The following is a 22,610-nucleotide window of genomic DNA, read 5'->3' on the forward strand; positions in this document are numbered from 1 at the left end:
AGGGTAAGCCTATACGTGACTTCGTTATTAAGGTGGCATCAAGTGGCATATAGTGGCATAAGTGGCTAAGCTGTAGGGGTAATTAAGAGGCTAAGCTATAGGGGTAATTAAGTGGTTAAACAGTGGCATGTTAGACAGTGGACTATGTGTCTTCGGATACGTATATATTGTATGAAGTGGTTGTATGATAAGTTGCTTGATTAACTAGAACTCACTCAGCGTAGCTGACTTTTAGTATGCACGCAGGTGAGCTGAATATAGAGTTAGCATGAGGATGACACGCGGCATGGATTGAACGGCTGGCATCTGAAGAAAGAAGTAAAGATGTTTTAAATATAAAGTTTTGTGTTATGGTATCAAAGAAAAGATTTAACGTTTTGTAACAAATGATTGATGTTTTATATTCCGCGAAAAGTTTTAATAAACTCTGATTTGAAGAACTGTGTTTATGAGTAAATCCGACGCTAAAGTAGGGTCACCGGGTTCGGGGCCTTACAAGTTGGTATCAAAGCAAAGTTCGAGAGATTTAAGCATCCTACATGCTTAAACTCTAACAGAGAATGGGATTTAAGTAAGAAAGGAAAGAAGATGCCAGTTCAAGAATGCCATGTGTCGCTCAAGCAAGATGAGTAAAGGTAAAGTGTATAATTAAATGATATATGTTAATGAGAAAGAAAGGATACGTGAACGGCAGGGATAGGAATAATTGATTGTTGAATTGGCTAACTGCTTAAGTAGAACCAGCACAAATAGACTCATAAAGGGAAGTGTATAGGACACAGAAAGTAACGTGATCAGCTAATCACAGCCGGCCACTGTGATTACCTGTTAGCCTTGCTATCCTTGTACTAAATAGTTCCTTGAGTGATGATGTTTGTGTTGTCCCTTCTAGAATACTGATGGCTGGAGCTGGAGAATTTGTAGGAAACGGGGGTCGCACTGGACGTCGTGGCAGGCCTCGTCTTGTCCGGAAACCCTCGGTAGAAGAAGCTTCCCACACCGAAGATGAAGGAAGCGCCGCTGGAGGAGACCAGAACAACAACGAAGAAGTTCAACTTAGCCCTGCAGTTCAAGCAGCCATTGTTCAAGCTGTAGTTGCTGCTGTGAAGAACCTGAATCCCGAAAGATCTGCTGGAAGCCGTGAACGAACTACTGAAGGGGCAGGTGTTGATGGTAGGAAGGATGGGGAAGGAGAAAGAGAGGCCTCGAGTGAGGATAAATCTGTGAAGGTCGATGACAGGAAAAGAGGCCAAGATGGGTGCAACTATAAGTCCTTCAAAGGATGCGACCCGCCAAAGCTGACTGGGTTGGGAGACGCAATTGCTACTCTCCAATGGATAACCATAATGGACAAGAAAATCCGAATTAGCGAATGCCGTCCCGACCAAGGAGTGGGTTATGTCACACAGTCATTTGAAGATGAGGCCTTGTACTGGTGGGAAACTGTCGAACAAAGGAAGACCCGAGAGGAGATTAAGGCCATGAGGTGGGATGACCTTAAGGAGTTAGTGATGAAAAGGTTCTGTGCTGATGCCGAGGTTGAGAGGGCCGAGATGAAATTTCTGAATCTGAAGGCGGACAAGATGACACATCGTGAGTACACCACTGAATTCAACCGCATGTCTAGGCTGGTTCCTGACATGGTGAACACCGAGGCTAAACGGATCAAGTGCTATGTTAGAGGACTTCCCCAGAAGGTCCGCATGTTGGTCAGGGCCAACAAACCTGTTACCTTTGAGTCTGCGGTCGAGTTGGCGGAGATGGTCTATGATGATCTGGCGGCGGATGATGTGGAAGTGGAAGATGAGGAAAAAGGGAAAGGAACTAAGAGAGCTGGGGATGTCATGGAGCGTGCAGGGAGAAAGACACAGAAGATGGCATGAAAGGAAGCATGTAAGGTGTGCGGGAAGATGCACTTGGGGGAATGCAAGGCTGGTCCAAATCAGTGCTACCGATGTGGGAGGAAAGGGCACATCTCCCGTGAATGCACCGAGGACCAGAAGTGTTACAAGTGTGGTAAGTCAGGTCACATAGCTAGGGCGTGTGGAGAAGCCGTGGCAGTGGCGGAAGGAAGAGGAAACGCGTGAAAGGATGGTCTATTAGCTGCTGAGGAGGTTGCAGGAGAATAAGTGGCATGTCACAGTTGTTTTATGTTTAGTAGTTAAAGAGTGTTTTATGTTACAGTTGAACCTATGTTTGTTTAGCAAGCTTGAATGATTTCCTTTTATGTTATGAAGTACTTGTGACTTCTTGTGCTTTTGTACGAACGATCTATGAATTTATCTTGAATACATGTTGGTTATGATAAATAGTTGTGGGGTGGTAAAGCGTCGCCTTAGGAGTTAGCGTTATTATATAAAACAAGGTTCCTTGGGAAGGCGATACGAGACTTGGTACATCGAGGGCTTCATGGACAAGCTACCGTAATAGCTAAAGCATATGATCACCGCTCGATGACTACAAGTCAGGAGTAAGAAGGATAACTCAGAAAGCGAAGGCGATTCAATAAAGCGTGTAAATATAAGAAGTTTTCCTTTTATAGGGAATAAGTTAGGTTTCGGGGACGAAACCTCTTTAAGGAGGGAAGACTTGTAACATCCCGAAATTTCAAAGTGATATTAATTATATTACTTACTAATAGAGGGAAAGTTTACTCGGGTTGTCAGGAAATAAATAATAGAGTAGGAGTTGGTATGAGTCGGGCTAGTGTTGGATTAATGGAGACGGGTTAAATGAGAATGGGATTTAAGGGATATAAATATCCCCTAAAACCCCAAAATATCTTCATTTCCATCGTTTTCCTAAAAACACTCCAAAACACACACACCACCTACAACCGCCGGCGGCAGCCGAGGAGAGGGAGAGCGAGGTCCGAGAGAGAGAGAGAGCGGTTGGTTGTGATTAGGCAAGTAAACGAGATCCCAACAAGCCCAAAAAGGTATGGTTCTTGATCTTTGAAGTTTAAAGATCCAAGCTTTTTAGTGTATAAACGATCGAAAATGGTCGGGAAGCGTAGTGGGTGATATTGAACCATAGCAAGGGTGTTAAAATCGCCCGAAATGCCGATCAGAAACTAAAACAGCGGCTGTCTGGGCAACTTCGCCTTCAAAGCGATGAACTTCGCCTGCAAGCTAAGTTCGCCTGATGAACTTCGCCTGCAGGCTAAGTTCGCCTGATGGCAACTTCGCTGTAAAGTTAAGTTCGCCTAATTGATAACTTCGCTTACGGCCAAGTTCGCCTGAGGCCAAGTTCGCCTGATGACAACTTCGCCTGAGGCCAAGTTCGCCTGATGACAACTTCGCCTAGAGCTAAGTTCGCCTGATGACAACTTCGCCTAGAGCGAAGTTCGCCTGATGACAACTTCGCCTACAGCCAAGTTCGATTAGAAAATAAATTAAAAACGATAAGTAAAAGTAAGCTAATACTAGACCACCAGATTAGATCAGGCGAGTATTGATACGTGTAACTTGTACAGTCAGCCGAGCTCAGTTAAAGAAGGGATTTACAGATATCAGAGGAAGAAGCAGAGTCCAGGTGAGTTTCTAGCCCCATTCCTTGTTATGTTTTCGGGGCTGTGTGCATACTCGATGTGTTGTTAATACATTTATCCTAATTGATAAGTGTATGCCATATGTGATATATGTGATGGATATGAATGATTGCTTGTCGGTACGCGAACGATCTTCGGATATTGCGCGTACTGTCAGGTTAAAAATAAAGGTACGAATATTATATATCGAGGATAGTAAATTCCAAGTGGTTGATAGTGTGTACGAATGTTATGATGTGACTGGTTTATTACGTAAATACCGAACTGATATGAAGTGTGATATAGGCAGGTAGAGGTAGAGTGTGTTAAAAGTGGCAAGAGTCTAGTAAGAGTGTTAGTGGCATAACGATAGTACGTGGTAGGGTAAGCCTATACGTGCCTTCGTTATTAAAGTGGCAAAGTGGCATAACGTTCTACGTTATTAAAGTGGCAAAGTGGCATAACGTTTTACGTTATTAAAGTGGCAAAGTGGCATAACGTTCTACGTTATTATAGTGGCAAAGTGGCATAACGTTTTACGTTATTAAAGTGGCAAAGTGGCATAACGCTTTACGTTATTAAGTGGCAAAGTGGCATAACGTTATACGTTATTAAAGTGGCAAAGTGGCAAGGTGGTAGGTGTAAATAAGAGGCTAAGTGGTAAGTTAGCAGGTTAGGTGCGAAAGTGTGAATACACTTACCTTAAGTGGTAAGTGTATAGATGTTACACAAGTAACTATTATGTAATGCTTGTCGGTACGTGAACGGTCTTCGGATATTGCACGTATCGTCAAGGAGAGTGATTGTCAAGTGGTTGTTAGTGTGTATGTATTCTACGATGCGACTTGCTTATTATGTAAATATTGTATTGGTATAAAGAGTGCTGTTGACAAGTAGTGGTAGAGTGTGATAGAAGTGGCAGAGTCTCGTAAGAGTGTTAGTGGCATGACGATAGTACGTGGTAGGGTAAGCCTATACGTGACTTCGTTATTAAGGTGGCATCAAGTGGCATATAGTGGCATAAGTGGCTAAGCTGTAGGGGTAATTAAGAGGCTAAGCTATAGGGGTAATTAAGTGGTTAAACAGTGGCATGTTAGACAGTGGACTATGTGTCTTCGGATACGTATATATTGTATGAAGTGGTTGTATGATAAGTTGCTTGATTAACTAGAACTCACTCAGCGTAGCTGACTTTTAGTATGCACGCAGGTGAGCTGAATATAGAGTTAGCATGAGGATGACACACGGCATGGATTTAACGGCTGGCATGTGAAGAAAGAAGTAAAGATGTTTTAAATATAAAGTTTTGTGTTATGGTATCAAAGAAAAGATTTAATGTTTTATAACAAATGATTGATGTTTTATATTCCGCGAAAAGTTTTAATAAACTCTGATTTGAAGAACTGTGTTTATGAGTAAATCCGACGCTAAAGTAGGGTCACCGGGTTCGGGGCCTTACATTTTTCCAAACAAAGATAAAGTTGAATAATCGAATTTCGGGGACGAAATTTTCTAACGGGGGGAGAATGTGACATTTGAGCCAAAACAAGGTACACCTCAGTACGTAATTACCGATTAAGCAAATAAACGCCTTTTGCGTAACAAATGAACGATTAACCGAACGGGTCGGGTTATGACCCAGATATCTCGAGGGGCCATTTATAAGTGATATACGATCTATACAAGCTAAAATATTAGAAATATGGTCTTAGTTTGATAGCAAACAAGTTAAACGAAAATATGCTCGTTTAACTACCCGCTATAGATTTAAATGCGAAAGATAGTTACAAACCAAGCATTGTATCAACCGTTAAGACGAAAAAGACTTACCAAACACTTATTTGAAATGTTTTAAGCGATCCATGAAAATATTTTTGATTTTTACAAACATATAGTATGTTTTATAATTTTACACAAAACTAGCCGAAAAACACTTGTTTTCGCGCTGTTTAACGCACCCAATTTAATTTGGACCGGGCTTGTTGTGTTTGGGCTTGAGAAATCAGAAACTTTGGCCAAAATGGGCCCAAAGTGGGCCCATGGACCTCCGATCGCAACAGCAAACCCCCCCCCTTTTGGTTCTTTCATATTTAAACTAGATACAAGATATTTTGGCCTCATTTTCTTGAAAACTCTGGACATAAACACTGTTCCAGCCAAAAACAGCAAGAAAACCTAAGGTAAGAGCTTAAATAAGTAGCTTTTGAACGTGTTTAAACTTGTTTAATACCATAAAGACATGTCTTGGTTACTAAAAATCATTCCTAACCGTGTAAAAATCCTAAATATGGTCCATAAACATGTTTTGATCATACACATGGTAAGGAACCTGTTTTGATAGTTTTTTTGGCCATAAACACGGATTAAAGGGTTGAAATGACGTTTTTACGGTTCAAAAGTTCGTTTTTGTACACTAGCCGAAACCCTAACTTAAGGGTTGTTATGTTGATGAAATATTTCTTGGTTTGTGATATAGGACTTATAACTAGCTTTCTTAGAAGTAAAAAAACCTGAAAACTTGATTAAAAAGTCGGAAACGAGCCAAACCAGCTAAGGTAATGCCGAAACACTCGCTTACGGGCTATTTAGGTTAAGGTTGTGATGTGCATATTGTTAGGAATTTAAATTTTGTAGGGACATCAGGGATCATGTCAATGAGTCCCTGTTCAAATTTGGTAAGTTTTCAACCATCCGAGAATATTTTGCGAGTTTATTACCGAATTGGGACGTTTATTTGGGAAAAATAGCTAAAATACTTCAAAAATTATGAAAATATTCTGGGAACTCATATTTAATGTATTTTGATCACATATGAATTTTGGGATCATTTGGAGAAGTTTAAAGGTGTTTTGTTTATTTGCGTTCGTGTGAATTTTTACAGCCGAATTTGGGCCGAAAAGAATATTGCATGAGCTTTTTACATTCTGGAATTGATACAGTTGTTTTAGGACATGATTTGAGTGTTCAGGAATTTTTGTGGAATTTTTGGAAATTGTTCAGGGTAAACGGACGATTTTCAGGCAAAATATAGCTGATAAAATGAATTTTTATAAATTAATAAATCATTAAATAAATTCCAGAAATATTTTTATAAAAATCTACATATTTTAATTGATAAGTGGATAAATTTTCATAATTTAAGGATTAACGGTTAATTAAATATGCTAATCTGAATATTAAACAAATTCAGTTTTTATAAAAACCAGCAAGTTCGCGACTAGTGAACCTGCGGGAAAAATCAAAACACCAAGAGTTATCAAAAATCATATGTTTAGACTAATTAAGTGAAAATGAACTTTTCTATGAGAAACCTGGACAATCCGGGTGGATTGTGCGCGTTTCTTCTAAAATCAAACTGTATAAACGGAAATGGGCCCCGTGGCTAATCCGGGACCCAAGTAAGTGATCTTTCTATATAACTTAATCATTTTATTAACCAATACATTTACCCAAGCTTATTTTCCCATAACTATTTTCTGAACGCGTAAACGAGCAACTTGGCCCAGCTGGGAAAACGGGAGTCTGAGCCAAGTTCGATTTTAAGTATTAGACATTGAACAACATCACAACCTAAGCCTATTGCCACTTTCTGGGCGTTCCAGCTACACCCAGGTTAGTTATACAGCCCAGTTTAGTATTGAGATTATAATAATATTAGAATATTAATATTTATACAAACAGGCTATGTAGTGTTAGACATAGCTACCGGGGCATGTTGTTTGTGACACCCGGTAAATTCCCAACCCCTTAAACTAAGTAATCAACCTAATAATTAGGTGATTGTGAATATTAAGCGCGTGCATTTGTTATGTGCGCCCTGCGCGAGCGCGCCATGTTAGTCAGCGCGTGCAGTTGTTATGTGCAACCTGCGCGAGCGCACCATGTTAAGAACCAGCGTGAGCATGTTATATGCGCCATGCGTGAACGTTTTGGCCTTATGTTTTCATGAAACTTTATGTTGTCTAAATGGGTTGACCGTCACGCATGAGGCTAAGGCGGGTGCATCCCAAAACCAATTATGCGCGTGCGGGAGGGGAACTAACCTACCCGCATGGCGGGAACGTTGAGAGCTAGTTTGTCTGAAGCTCCAAGATGGAATTGACTTCAACATGACTGATCACTATGTTGAAATACCAAGACCACCTGGAGAATCTACAAATGAAACTCAATGTCCCTAACTGCGAGAAGGTTACGCACCTACCCGCAGCAAAGAAATGTCCTTCACGCAGAAAGCTATGCGCACAAAGTGATGCGCACAGAACACTTAGTCTATTCTCCAGTTATAAGGAGATTACTCCCGCCCGAAAGGAAACAGTAGCGTGTTTCAGAGATTTTCCACTTTCTACTGTACACTGACAAAAGTACCTGAAAAAGCACGCTGTAACATGAAAAGTCAACTGTCAGCCACCCTATTCTCACCAACCCCAGACCTGCATGTTCTGTCCAAATCAAATCAAAATCTTTTATCCACCACTCCACTCTTAAGTAAATAATAATAACTTCCATACTTTATCATCATTACATTTAGATATGAAAAGATTTCAATCCCCTAAAGCAAGGGATTGTGTTCCCTTGAGTTTGCCTATAAATTTGTAACCTAAATTATCACCCAAAACACACTTCAAAGAACTACAAACTTGCACTAATCCTCTCCCAAGCATCCGCTGTTTTCATTTCCGATCCTGTTACTAGGTAAGCCGAGAATATAACCCTGAGATCTACTTTCCAACCCTTATGTTCTCCCGTTTATTGATCTTAATACATATACTTCTTGTTATTTAATCGTATTCTAGACCTTCGATTCCGAGGCCAACACCAAGAAAACCCGAATCTCGATTAATCCCTTAACAAGAACCTCAGGTGAGTCTCACAGCCCCCATTTCACTATTTTCACTGTTTTTAACCTGTTTTCGGGGCGAGGGACACGTGTTTAAATTACATTTTTATCATGGTATATTTACGAACAATGCAAGCGATTATGTGTTTAACTTATAATTCATTATGGGAAGTTTTCGAGCAATGCAAACAGTTATCTATGGTTTTCGATATGAGTGCGCAAGAACGAGTAAGTGATCACTTTACCATTGGAACTCTAAGGGTAGGGACTGCTGGTTTGATCCACCCGCTCGTAGGGGTCGCACCTCTTTGCATGGACGAGTGCCTAGTATGGTCATGGGGCAGTACTATGGGTTTGAGCCCGCTCGTAGGGGTCGCGCCTCTTTGCATGGACGAGCGCCTTGTTTTCCGGCACAACGTCCGCGCGTAACCCGCGGGACGGAATTATTGATTAGCTCGTAGTGGCAGTGCCACTTTGCATGGACGAGCACATTTTCCTGAAACGTTCGCGCGTAACCCGCGGGACGGTATTACTTATTTTAGCTCGTAGTGGCAGCGCCACTTTGCATAGACGAGCACAGTTCCCAGAAATGTTCGCGCGTAAACCGCGGAACGATTTTATCGGAATATGTTGATAGAACTATGTTTTACCAAGCATGTGTTTTAATGATGCTACCAGAATTATGTTTCAGAATGATTATGATGCAATACGATTTATCAAGTTACTAAAACTTGTGAACTCACTCAGTTTATACTGATTCAAATGTTTTTACGTGTCTTTCAGGAGATAATTAGGTAGCGCATGGAGTCACACTTAGAGCACCTCACGCTGAACATCTAAACTAGCTTTTTGGAAGATTTTAGTTCTATCCCTTCGATGCGCGTGGTTGTTCCCACCGCGCATGGGGATATGGCGTGGAAATCTTCAACAGTTTTTATACTTGGATGTTTTTATGTAATTTTTAAACAATGTAATGTATTGTATTAAACATTTCATGCGCAATGAAAATCTTTGAATGTTTGCAATGGCCCGTGCTTAATTATCAATCCCCACTCGCGCGCGCCCGGCTGTTTCCGCCGCTCAGGGCCGGGTGTGACAGATTGGTATCAGAGCACTGGTTATAGCGAACTAGGAAAAGAAGTTTTAACCTAGACTATAACCGTTGGGGAATCGCATGAAATATTTTTCAAAGAAAATATTTTCAAAAGAAACTATACACACACTTAGGAACACGGGTCACACTGTCTAGTAAATAATGATAACATTATGTGCTCAGAGTACATGCGCTAAGTTTAATATATTTCCACTCTTTTAAAGCGAGAATGCCTCCAACTAAAGCCAAAGGAATTACCATGACACCAGAGGAACTCGCGGAAATAATCGCGCAGGCGATTGCGACTCATGAGGCCAGCAAGGCCGAATCAAGTCAGGGTCGTCAGAATGAGACCCCAGATCCCGAATCAGGAGCCTTGGACAAAGGATGCTCCTATAAGACATTCATGGCCTATAAGCCTTGGCCATTCAAGGGAACCGAAGGGGCCATTGGGCTCTACAACTGGATTGACAAGATGGAGACAGTTCTCTCCATTAGCGGATGTAGTGAGAACCAGAAGGTCCTTTACGCGACCTGCATGTTCCAAGAAGCAGCTTCATCTTGGTGGAAGCTTCAAGTGAAGACTTTGGGGCGAGAAGTTGCTCTTCACAAGACCTGGGAGGAACTGAAGGAGATGTTGATGAGAAAGTTCTGCTCTCGCGCAGAAATCCAGAGCCTACAACAGGAATTCTGGAACCACACCATGGTAGGAACGGATATCGACGCCTACAACAACCGGTTCAACGAACTTTGCCAGTTGGTGCCAGATATGGCAAACACGGAGGAAAAGAAGATCGAGAGGTATATTTTTGGGTTACCTCCTGTTGTTAGGGTTCCGCTCAACGCCGCAGCGCCTCCAACCTTCGATGAGGCGGTTGCGCGGGCCATCACCCTTACAAGGGATACGGTCCGTGCGGGTATATTGACTACGCGCGGAAGCGAGCAACGAACCTCTGACTCCAAGAGGAAATGGAACTCTCACCACCGAGGGTCCGACTCCAAGCAGCCACCGTTCAAGAAGCAGGAAAGCGCAAGGGTTTACGCGATTCAGGCCGCGGAGCCACCACGAAAAGGATACAGCGGGCCTCGCCCATGGTGCAACAAATGCAAGTACCACCACGAGGGTGAATGCGCAAGAATCGAATGTGCCAAATGTGGCAGACCAGGGCACAAGACGATGAATTGCCGTGTCAGAGAAGCTGGAGCCAGTGACAACTGCTACGCATGCGGAAAGCCAGGGCATTTTAGTCGGGATTGCCCGCAAAAGGGGAACCAAGCTCGCGGGAGAGCTTTTGTGATCGGCGCAGGCGAAGCTAAAGAAGAGCCGAATGTGGTAACCGGTACGTTTTTGCTTAACGGCCATTTTGCATCTGTCTTATTTGATACTGGCGCTGACCTAAGTTTTATATCTGCTGAGTTTAAAAACTCCTTAGGTCTAGCAACCAGTAGGCTAGACATACCTTATACTATAGAACTGGCCAATGGTAGGCAGTTGTGCGCGAGCGAAAGGGCTGAGCAATGTGTTTTATTCATGGGAGGTCACGGGTTCAATATTAACTTGTTGCCAATAGACTTGGGAAGTTTTGACATTGTGGTAGGTATGGATTGGTTAGTCGAGAACCACGCGGAAGTTATTTGCCATGAGAAGCAGGTTCGGATCCCACTGTTGAACGGAGAAACCTTGGTAATTCAAGGGGAAAGAAGGGGAGTTGCGACGAAACTGATTTCGTGCCTAAAGGCGCGTAAGTGCCTAAGGAAAGGGTGCTACGCCTTCCTGGCGCATGTAGTAGAGAAGAAAGGTGATGAGCGAAGAATTGAAGACTTACCAGTAGTGCGTGAATTTCCAGAAGTTTTTCCTGAAGATTTGCCCGGATTGCCGCAGCCGCGACAAGTAGAATTTCGTATTGATTTAGTCCCAGGAGCTGCGCCAGTAGCTCGAGCGCCTTATCGATTAGCTCCATTTGAGATGCAAGAGCTATCCAATCAGTTACAGGAACTATTGGATAAGGGTTTCATACGCCCAAGCTTTTCACCTTGGGGAGCTCCAGTACTGTTTGTTAAGAAGAAGGATGGTTCCTTCCGGATGTGTATTGACTACAGGGAGCTGAACAAGCTGACAGTCAAGAATCGGTACCCTTTACCGAGGATTGACGACTTATTTGACCAGTTGCAGGGATCCAGTTATTATTCGAAAATAGATCTACGGTCCGGATACCACCAACTTAGGGTCCATGAGGAAGATGTGCCGAAAACAGCCTTCCGAACTAGATACGGCCATTATGAGTTCTTAGTGATGCCTTTCGGGCTAACTAATGCGCCGGCTGTATTCATGGATCTGATGAACCGCGTGTGCAAACCATACTTGGACAAGTTTGTGATTGTGTTTATAGATGATATTCTGATTTACTCTCGGACCAAGGCCGAGCATGAGCAACACCTGAGATTGATTTTGGAATTGTTGAGGAAAGAAAAGTTGTATGCGAAGTTTTCCAAATGTGAGTTTTGGCTTAGAGAAGTTCATTTTCTCGGTCACGTTGTAAACGAGAAAGGAATACACGTTGATCCTTCTAAAGTCAAGGCCATCGAAAACTGGGAAGCGCCAAAAACCCCAATTGAGGTGAGGCAATTCCTAGGGCTAGCTGGCTACTATCGACGCTTCATTGAGAACTTCTCCAAAATAGCTCTACCTCTGACCGCGCTAACTCAGAAAGACAAGAAGTTTGTTTGGGGCGAAAATCAGGAAACAGCATTTCAAATGTTGAAACAGAAGTTATGTAGTGCGCCAATTCTATCTCTGCCCGAGGGGACAGATGACATCGTCGTTTACTGCGACGCTTCACATCAAGGACTCGGATGTGTCCTTATGCAGCGAGACAAAGTCATAGCGTATGCCTCGCGCCAACTCAAGACCAATGAAAAGAACTACACAACGCATGATTTAGAACTTGGAGCGGTTGTCTTCGCGCTAAAGATTTGGCGCCATTACCTCTATGGTACAAAGTGTGTAATCTTTACGGATCACAAGAGCCTTCAACATATATTTGATCAAAAGGATTTAAACATGAGGCAACGAAGATGGGTTGAATTGTTGAACGATTATGATTGTGAAATCAAGTACCACCCTGGAAAGGCGAATGTGGTAGCAGACGCGCTAAGTAGGAAGGAGCGAATAAAAACGCTACGAGTCAAGGCTCTAAGGTTGACCATTCACGCAGATCTCTCTACCCGCATCCGAGACGCTCAGCAAGAAGCCTTGAAACCAGAGTTTGTTAAAAACGAATGCCTTGGGGGTATGGCTAAGAATTTGGAACTGAAAGAGAACGGCAATCTATATTTCGCTAACCGCATATGGGTCCCTCTCAAGGGAGGATTGCGTGAGCAAGTATTGAACGAAGCTCACAAGACGCGGTATTCCGTACATCCTGGCGCAGACAAGATGTACCAAGATGTTAAAACGCTGTATTGGTGGCCCAATCTTAAAGGCGCCATCGCGACGTATGTCAGTAAGTGCCTGACGTGTTCAAAGGTAAAGGCTGAATATCAGAAGCCGTCGGGGTTACTTCAGCAGCCAGAAATTCCCATGTGGAAGTGGGAACAAATCTCTATGGACTTCATCACTAAACTGCCAAGGACACCTGGGGGTTATGACACGATCTGGGTTATTGTAGATCGGCTAACTAAGTCAGCGCACTTCCTGCCGATCAAGGAAACCGATAAGATGGAAAAGTTAGCCAGATTGTATATTCGAGAAGTAGTTTCAAAACATGGAGTCCCAGTGTCCATCATTTCTGATAGAGATAGTCGGTTCACATCAAGGTTTTGGAGATCGTTACAAGGAGCTCTAGGTACTCGCCTTGATATGAGTACAGCTTATCATCCTCAAACGGATGGGCAAAGCGAGCGAACAATCCAGACATTGGAAGATATGCTGCGCGCGTGCGCAATCGATTTCGGAGGTAGCTGGGATACTCACCTCCCATTGGTTGAATTTTCTTACAACAATAGCTATCACACAAGCATTAAGGCTGCGCCGTTCGAAGCTTTGTATGGGCGCAAGTGTAGATCCCCACTGTGCTGGGCTGAAGTGGGTGACAAGCAAATGACTGGTCCAGAATTGATCCAAGAAACAACAGACAAGATTTTTCAGATAAGGGATCGCCTTAAGACAGCGCGCGATAGACAGAAGAGCTACGCAGATGTGCGAAGGAAACCATTGGAATTTCAAGTAGGGGATAAAGTACTTTTGAAAGTCTCTCCATGGAAAGGAGTCCCCCGTTTCGGCAAGCGAGGAAAGTTGAATCCACGCTACATTGGACCATTTGAGATCCTGGAAAGGATCGGTCCAGTTGCTTATAAACTCCGTTTACCCGCCGAACTCAGTAGAGTTCATGATACGTTTCATGTGTCCAACCTCAAAAAGTGCCTATCTGACGAAACGTTGATTTTGCCGTTGGAAGAGATTCACATCGACAAACAGCTGCACTTCGTAGAAGAACCTATAGCAGTAACCGATTGGAAAGAACAAAAGTTGCGCAGAAGCAGAATCAAGTTAGTAAAGGTTCAATGGAACTCGAGGCGTGGGCCTGAATTCACTTGGGAAAGAGAAGACCAGATGCGCATGAAATACCCACACCTCTTTCAGAACATGGCTTCTGCCAGCAACGTCTCCTAAATTTCGGGACGAAATTCGTTTAACGAGGGGAGAATGTGACACCCGGTAAATTCCCAACCCCTTAAACTAAGTAATCAACCTAATAATTAGGTGATTGTGAATATTAAGCGCGTGCATTTGTTATGTGCGCCCTGCGCGAGCGCGCCATGTTAGTCAGCGCGTGCAGTTGTTATGTGCAACCTGCGCGAGCGCACCATGTTAAGAACCAGCGTGAGCATGTTATATGCGCCATGCGTGAACGTTTTGGCCTTATGTTTTCATGAAACTTTATGTTGTCTAAATGGGTTGACCGTCACGCATGAGGCTAAGGCGGGTGCATCCCAAAACCAATTATGCGCGTGCGGGAGGGGAACTAACCTACCCGCATGGCGGGAACGTTGAGAGCTAATTTGTCTGAAGCTCCAAGATGGAATTGACTTCAACATGACTGATCACTATGTTGAAATACCAAGACCACCTGGAGAATCTACAAATGAAACTCAATGTCCCTAACTGCGAGAAGGTTACGCACCTACCCGCAGCAAAGAAATGTCCTTCACGCAGAAAGCTATGCGCACAAAGTGATGCGCACAGAACACTTAGTCTATTCTCCAGTTATAAGGAGATTACTCCCGCCCGAAAGGAAACAGTAGCGTGTTTCAGAGATTTTCCACTTTCTACTGTACACTGACAAAAGTACCTGAAAAAGCACGCTGTAACATGAAAAGTCAACTGTCAGCCACCCTATTCTCACCAACCCCAGACCTGCATGTTCTGTCCAAATCAAATCAAAATCTTTTATCCACCACTCCACTCTTAAGTAAATAATAATAACTTCCATACTTTATCATCATTACATTTAGATATGAAAAGATTTCAATCCCCTAAAGCAAGGGATTGTGTTCCCTTGAGTTTGCCTATAAATTTGTAACCTAAATTATCACCCAAAACACACTTCAAAGAACTACAAACTTGCACTAATCCTCTCCCAAGCATCCGCTGTTTTCATTTCCGATCCTGTTACTAGGTAAGCCGAGAATATAACCCTGAGATCTACTTTCCAACCCTTATGTTCTCCCGTTTATTGATCTTAATACATATACTTCTTGTTATTTAATCGTATTCTAGACCTTCGATTCCGAGGCCAACACCAAGAAAACCCGAATCTCGATTAATCCCTTAACAAGAACCTCAGGTGAGTCTCACAGCCCCCATTTCACTATTTTCACTGTTTTTAACCTGTTTTCGGGGCGAGGGACACGTGTTTAAATTACATTTTTATCATGGTATATTTACGAACAATGCAAGCGATTATGTGTTTAACTTATAATTCATTATGGGAAGTTTTCGAGCAATGCAAACAGTTATCTATGGTTTTCGATATGAGTGCGCAAGAACGAGTAAGTGATCACTTTACCATTGGAACTCTAAGGGTAGGGACTGCTGGTTTGATCCACCCGCTCGTAGGGGTCGCACCTCTTTGCATGGACGAGTGCCTAGTATGGTCATGGGGCAGTACTATGGGTTTGAGCCCGCTCGTAGGGGTCGCGCCTCTTTGCATGGACGAGCGCCTTGTTTTCCGGCACAACGTCCGCGCGTAACCCGCGGGACGGAATTATTGATTAGCTCGTAGTGGCAGTGCCACTTTGCATGGACGAGCACATTTTCCTGAAACGTTCGCGCGTAACCCGCGGGACGGTATTACTTATTTTAGCTCGTAGTGGCAGCGCCACTTTGCATAGACGAGCACAGTTCCCAGAAATGTTCGCGCGTAAACCGCGGAACGATTTTATCAGAATATGTTGATAGAACTATGTTTTACCAAGCATGTGTTTTAATGATGCTACCAGAATTATGTTTCAGAATGATTATGATGCAATACGATTTATCAAGTTACTAAAACTTGTGAACTCACTCAGTTTATACTGATTCAAATGTTTTTACGTGTCTTTCAGGAGATAATTAGGTAGCGCATGGAGTCACACTTAGAGCACCTCACGCTGAACATCTAAACTAGCTTTTTGGAAGATTTTAGTTCTATCCCTTCGATGCGCGTGGTTGTTCCCACCGCGCATGGGGATATGGCGTGGAAATCTTCAACAGTTTTTATACTTGGATGTTTTTATGTAATTTTTAAACAATGTAATGTATTGTATTAAACATTTCATGCGCAATGAAAATCTTTGAATGTTTGCAATGGCCCGTGCTTAATTATCAATCCCCACTCGCGCGCGCCCGGCTGTTTCCGCCGCTCAGGGCCGGGTGTGACATTGTTGGCGGAAAGGGGCCACAGTGGTTGATTGAGCGTGGGAAATGGAGGCACGCAGCACGAACAGTCCAGGCTTCACTGTAGCTTAGCATAATTACATCACATACATCATTTACATACATACATACTTATTTCATGATTACAAGTGTTGACTTGTGAATACTCATTACTGATTTCTTGAAACTCGTGAAACTCACCAACTCTAGTAGTTGACCCGTTTTAAACTGCTTTTCAGGTGTACCTAAATTGGAATGATTTGGTGACCTGTTACTTGCCTGAGGTGTGTGATTGATGCTACGTGAATAGAAGCAAGGGCGATAGTAGTAAGAATGTATAGTTAACGAACTAGTTTTGGCTTGTATCGCCTAGACTTTAAAACAATGATAGAACGAAGAAATGTAATATATTGTAAATTAGTTTGTAATGTTTCTTTATAAACAATGTGTTGATATCAGAGGTGTCTGTTACATTCCCGTTTTACGCTTCCGCATTGTGCTAGTCGGGGTGTGACAGGGGAGAAGATCAAGAAGCGGCTTTTCAATTGCTGAAACAGAAACTATGCCAAGCCCCGATACTGAGTCTTCCAGTGGGAACAGATGATCTGGTAGTTTATTGTGACGCGTCCCGAAAAGGGTTGGGATGCGCACTAATGCAAAGAAATAAAGTCATAGCATACGCTTCTCGACAATTAAAGGTGCATAAGAATTATATTACCCATGATTTGGAACTGGGTGCGGTTATTTTTGCACTAAAGACCTGGAGGCACTATTTGTATGGCACCAAATGTACTGTAAACACCGACCACAAGAACCTAGAGCATATTTTCGACCAAAAAGAACTAAACATGAGGCAAAGGAGATGGGTAGAGCTGTTGAACGATTATGACTGTGAGATTCGATACCATCCGGGCAAGGCTAATATAGTGGCAGATGCATTGAGCAGAAAAGACAGGATCAAACCACTACGGGTCCGAGCACTTGGAATGATCGTCCAAACCAATCTCACCGAACAAATTAATATTGCTCAAAACGAAGCTCTGAAAGGAGATCACTTGGAGGATGTAAACTTGCATAGGACCGAGCAAAACTTTGAAGAAAGAACTGACAAAATTTTATATTACAAAAACTGAGTTTGGATTCCCACTTTCAGCAATCTGCGTGACATGATCATGGACGAAGCCCAAATGTCCAGATACTCCATCCATCTAGGAACAGATAAGATGTACAAGGACTTGAAGGAGTATTATTGGTGGCCCGGTATGAAGAAGGATATAGCCACGTATGTCAGTAAATGTTTAACCTGTGCGAGGGTTAAAGCCGAATATCAAAAGCCTTCGGGAATGTTGCACCAACCGGAAATAGCGCAATGGAAATGGGAACAAATTACCATGGATTTTGTAACACACCTCCCTAAAACTTCCCGAGTAAACGATGCAATATGGGTGATAGTTGACCGACTAACCAAATCCGCACACTTCCTTCCAATCCAAACCACTTACACAACCGATAAACTTGCTCACATTTACATAAATGAAATCGTATCCTGACACGGCGTACCCATTTCAATTATTTCTGATTGAGATAGCCATTTCACCTCTCGTTTCTGGCAAGCCGTACAAGAAGCTTTGGGAACACGAATTGACCTTAGTACCGCCTACCATCCCCAAACCGACGGTCAATCTGAGCGAACCATTCAAACCTTAGAAGATTTGCTTCGCACTTGTGTACTAGACTTCGGTGGAAATTGGGATCAACATCTTCCACTGGTTGAATTTTCGTACAACAATAGCTATCACAGTAGCATTCAAGCGGCACCATATGAAGCGCTGTACGGGAGGAAATGTAGATCACCCTTGCGCTGGACTAAAGTCGAAGATATCCGTAAAATCACAACCAAATTAAAAACCGCATGAGATCGATAGAAAAGCTACGCTGATGTTCGTAGAAAGCCGTTATCCTTTGAAATAGGTGACAAAGTTTTTCTGAAAGTATCCCCGTGGAAAGGCGTTATTCGATTCTGAAAAACTGGTAAACTAGCTCCGCGATACATTGGACCGTATGAAGTAATTTCTAAGATCGGTCCTGTATCCTATCGACTGAAATTACCTTTGGAGTTGAGTTCAATTCATGATGTCTTTCACGTTTCAAACCTGAAAAAGTGCCATACTGACGAAACCGAAATCGTGTCATTAAAAGACTTAAACATAAAAGAAAAACTGAATTTCGTTGAAGAACCGGTGGAAATATTAGAGGGAAAAATAAAACAATTAAGACACAACAAAATCTCTCTAGTCAAAGTTCGATGGAATTCAGAACGGGGACCCGAATTCACGTGGGAGCGGAAATCCGAATTAAAAAAGAAATACCCACACCTGTTTCCTAACAAAGACAAAGTTAAATAATTAAATTTCGGGGACGAAATTTTCTAACGGGGGAGAATGTGACATTTGAGCCAAAACAAGGTACACCTCAGTACGTATTTACCGATTAAGCAAATAAACGCCTTTTGCGTAACAAACGAACGATTAACCAAACGAGTCGGATTATGACCCAGATATCTCAGGGGAGCCATCTATAAGTGTTATACATTTAATATAATCAAAATAAAATATTAGTAATATGGCCTTAGTTTGACAGCAAACAAGTTAAATGAAAACATGCTCGTTTAACTACCAGCTATAGATTTAAATGCGAAAGATTGTTACAAACCAAGCATTGTATCATCCGTTAAGCCGAAAAAGACTTACCAAACACTTGTTTGAAATGTTTTAGGCGATCCGTGAAAATATTTTTGATTCTTTCAAACATATAGTATGTTTTTATAATTATAAACATAACTAGCCGAAAAACATTCGTTTTCACGCTGTTTAACGCACCCGATAAGTTTCTCGCGCCAAAAACCGAACCTGAACTAAATTTGGACTGGGCTTTTCGTTTCTGGGCCTTTAGAATCAGAAACTTGGGCCAAAATGGGGCCATAAGCCTTCCGATTGCAGCTGCCACCCCACCCCCATTTTTTTTATAAAACTTGTTATGTAAGCTTGTTTATTCATTTCACTTGATAAAACTGAAGTCCAAGCAGCTGCAAGTCATTTTTCCAAAAACATTCCAAAACCCTAAGATAACATCTTAAATAAGTAACTTTTAAACTTGTTTAACCTTGATTAATACCATAAAAACATGTCTTAATTGCTAAAAATCATTCCTAAGCATGTAAAAATCCTAAAAATGGTCCATAAACATGTTTTGATCATACACATGGTAAGGAACCTGTTTTGATATTTGTTTTGGCCATAAACACGGATTAAAGGGTTGAAACGGCGTTTTTACAGTTCAAAAGTTCGTTTTTGTGCACTAGCCGAAACCCTAAGTTAAAGGGCTGTTCAATTGATGAAACCTGCTTGGTTTGTGATATAGGACTTGTATCTATCCTACATAGGAGCAGAAGAGCTTGAAAAGTTGATTAGAAAGGCAAAAACGAGCCAAACTCGCTAAGGTAATGCCGAAATACGCGTTTACGGGCTGTTTCGGTTAAGGTTGTGATGTGCATATTGTTAGGCGTTGAAATTTTCCAGGGACAACAAGGACCATGTCAATGTGTCCCTGTTCAAATTTGGTATTTTTTCGACCATCCGAGAATATTTGGCGAATTTATTACCGAATTGGACGTTTATTTGGGAAAAATAGCTAAAATACTTCAAAATTATGAAATTTTTCTGGGAAATCATATTTGATGTATTTTGATGACATATGAATTTTGGGATCATTTGGAGAAGTCTAAAGGTGTTTTGTGTATATGCGTTCGTGTGTACTTTTATAGAATTGATACAAGTTGTTTTGGGACAAGTTGTTTTGGGACATGATTTAAGTATTTAAGAATTTTTGTGCAAATTTTAGAAATCAGTAAATAATTCCAGAAATATTTTTATAAAAATCTACATATTTTAATTGATAAGTGGCTAAATTTTCATAATTTAATGATTAACGGTTAATTAATTATGCTAATTTGAAGATTAAACAAATTCAGTTTTTATAAAAAACCGGCAAGTTTGCGATTAACGAACATGCGGGAATGTCAAAAATCGGTACCCTCTACCAAGGATCTACGACTTATTTGATCAGCTCCAAGGAGCTAGTTGGTTCTCGAAGATCGACCTTAGGTCCGGGTATCATCAGTTGAAAATTCAGGAGGAAGATGTCCCTAAGACTGCCTTCCGCACTCGTTATGGGCATTATGAATTCCTCGTGATGTTTTTCGGTTTGACCAACTCACCGGCTGCGTTCATGGATCTTATGAACCGGGTGTGTAGGCCGATGCTCGATCGTTCGGTTATTGTGTTCATCGACGACATTCTTGTGTATTCTAAAAGTGAATACGATCATGCCGGTAAACTCACGGAAGTTTTGGAAGCTCTGCGAAAGAACAAGTTGTATTCGAAATTTTCTAAGTGTTCTTTTTGGTTACGCGAGGTTCAGTTCTTGGGTCATGTTATTAACCCGGGTGGTATTTTGGTTGACCCTACAAAGGTGGAAGCCGTAAACGAATGGGAATCTCCCAAGTCTCTGTCCGAAATTCGTAGCTTTCTGGGCTAGGCGGGGTATTACCACCGCTTCATTCCTGACTTATAGAAAATTGCTTCGTCATTGACCAAGTTGACCAAGAAGAGTGTTAAGTTTGTTTGGGGTACCGAGCAGGAGGAGGCTTTTCTCGAATTAAAGAACAGGTTTACGCATGCCCCGATGTTAGCTTTACCCGATGGCACTGATGATCTGGTTGTTTATCCCGCAATCTTCCTAGGTATGTCCCATATATCATACTTTAAAATCATGTTCATTGGTGTTCGTTAGATTGGTCAACTAGTTGTAGTTTGATTGTTAGTGTTCGGTTGACTAGAATTGTAGTTTTATGCGTTTAAAGGGTCGAAGTGATTAAGGACCAATTCAGCTCAGGGGAACTTGGTTTGATGTACGGGCTGTTGGAAAATCATTTTTATAAGTTATGGAGCTGAATTGGTTGTCGGTTGCTCAAACGGGTCGGTACAACGCGCAATTGCGTTTATTGAATAGTTGGTGCGTTGTACTTGCCAGTTACCTACCCATTTGACTTGTGTAGCGTCTTGTGGACTTGTTGGCTGTGATTTTATCATGTTGGGTCCACACGGGGCTGAGTTGGATGTTAATGGCCTAAACGACTCTTAGACACGCGTGTTAGTGTCACCTAGTGCTTCCGGGGGTAAACTGAGAATTCTTTATTCCCGGGAATATCTAAGGGTCGTGTCGGTGAATGTAAGGCCCCGGGGGCTGTTATGATTGAGTTTGATGAGGTCGAGGTTTTAGGTAAATCGAACCATGTTAGAACATCTCGTAGGATAAACGAGTCCGTTCGATGCCATTTGTAATGTTTGTATGTAAACCGACAGGTGTTTGAGTTTTGGGATTACTTCGGGAATATATAGCTCGTGGTGAATACGTGTCTTGTGTCAGGTGGGTTCATGATGCCCCCTTTTTACTCTTTTAAGATTTTGGGCTAGCATGCACACATAAGCGATTTTGCTTGATGAATTGTTTAAAATTATTTTGGATGGGCTTTCTTGTATAGGGTAGGCCTTGAGATTATATTATCCTATGTATGTATGTCTTATTGTATGGCCAATATTTGACGATGTTAGTAGTCTTTATCGACTACTGATGTTATGTATGCCTACTTTGTATTTGCAAACGTTGGATGAGATGTTACGTGTTTGGGTTGTATGTGTGCTCGACCCTAATGTTATTACTTGGATGAGATGTTACGTGTTTGGGTTGTACGTGTGCTCGACCCTAATGTTAGTACTTGGATGAAGTATATGTAGGTATATAATTATAAGGATGTTTATATATAATTATAATGATGTTTAAATATAATTATAAGTATGTTCATATATACTTACAAGGATGTTTATATATAACTATAAGTATGTTCATATATACTTACAAGGATGCTTATATATAATTATAAGGATGTTCATATAGGATTATAAGGATGTTTATATACATATACAAGGATGATTACTTATTATTGATGATGGCCTAACTGTTGTAACCCGTTTTATTTTTAAAACTCTTGGAATGATTATGACTATTATTATTTTAGATGTCAATTATTTAAACTTGAACTCACTCAGCTCAACTGACTTTGTGTGCATGTTAGTGTGAGTTTCAAGTTAGGAGGAGTATGTGTTTCCACTTGGAC

Source organism: Bidens hawaiensis, unplaced genomic scaffold (genome assembly GCF_021521415.1).
Source record: "Bidens hawaiensis isolate Kalapana, Puna unplaced genomic scaffold, B.hawaiensis_p1.1 tig00000284_1, whole genome shotgun sequence".
NCBI classification, from domain to species: Eukaryota; Viridiplantae; Streptophyta; class Magnoliopsida; order Asterales; family Asteraceae; genus Bidens; species Bidens hawaiensis.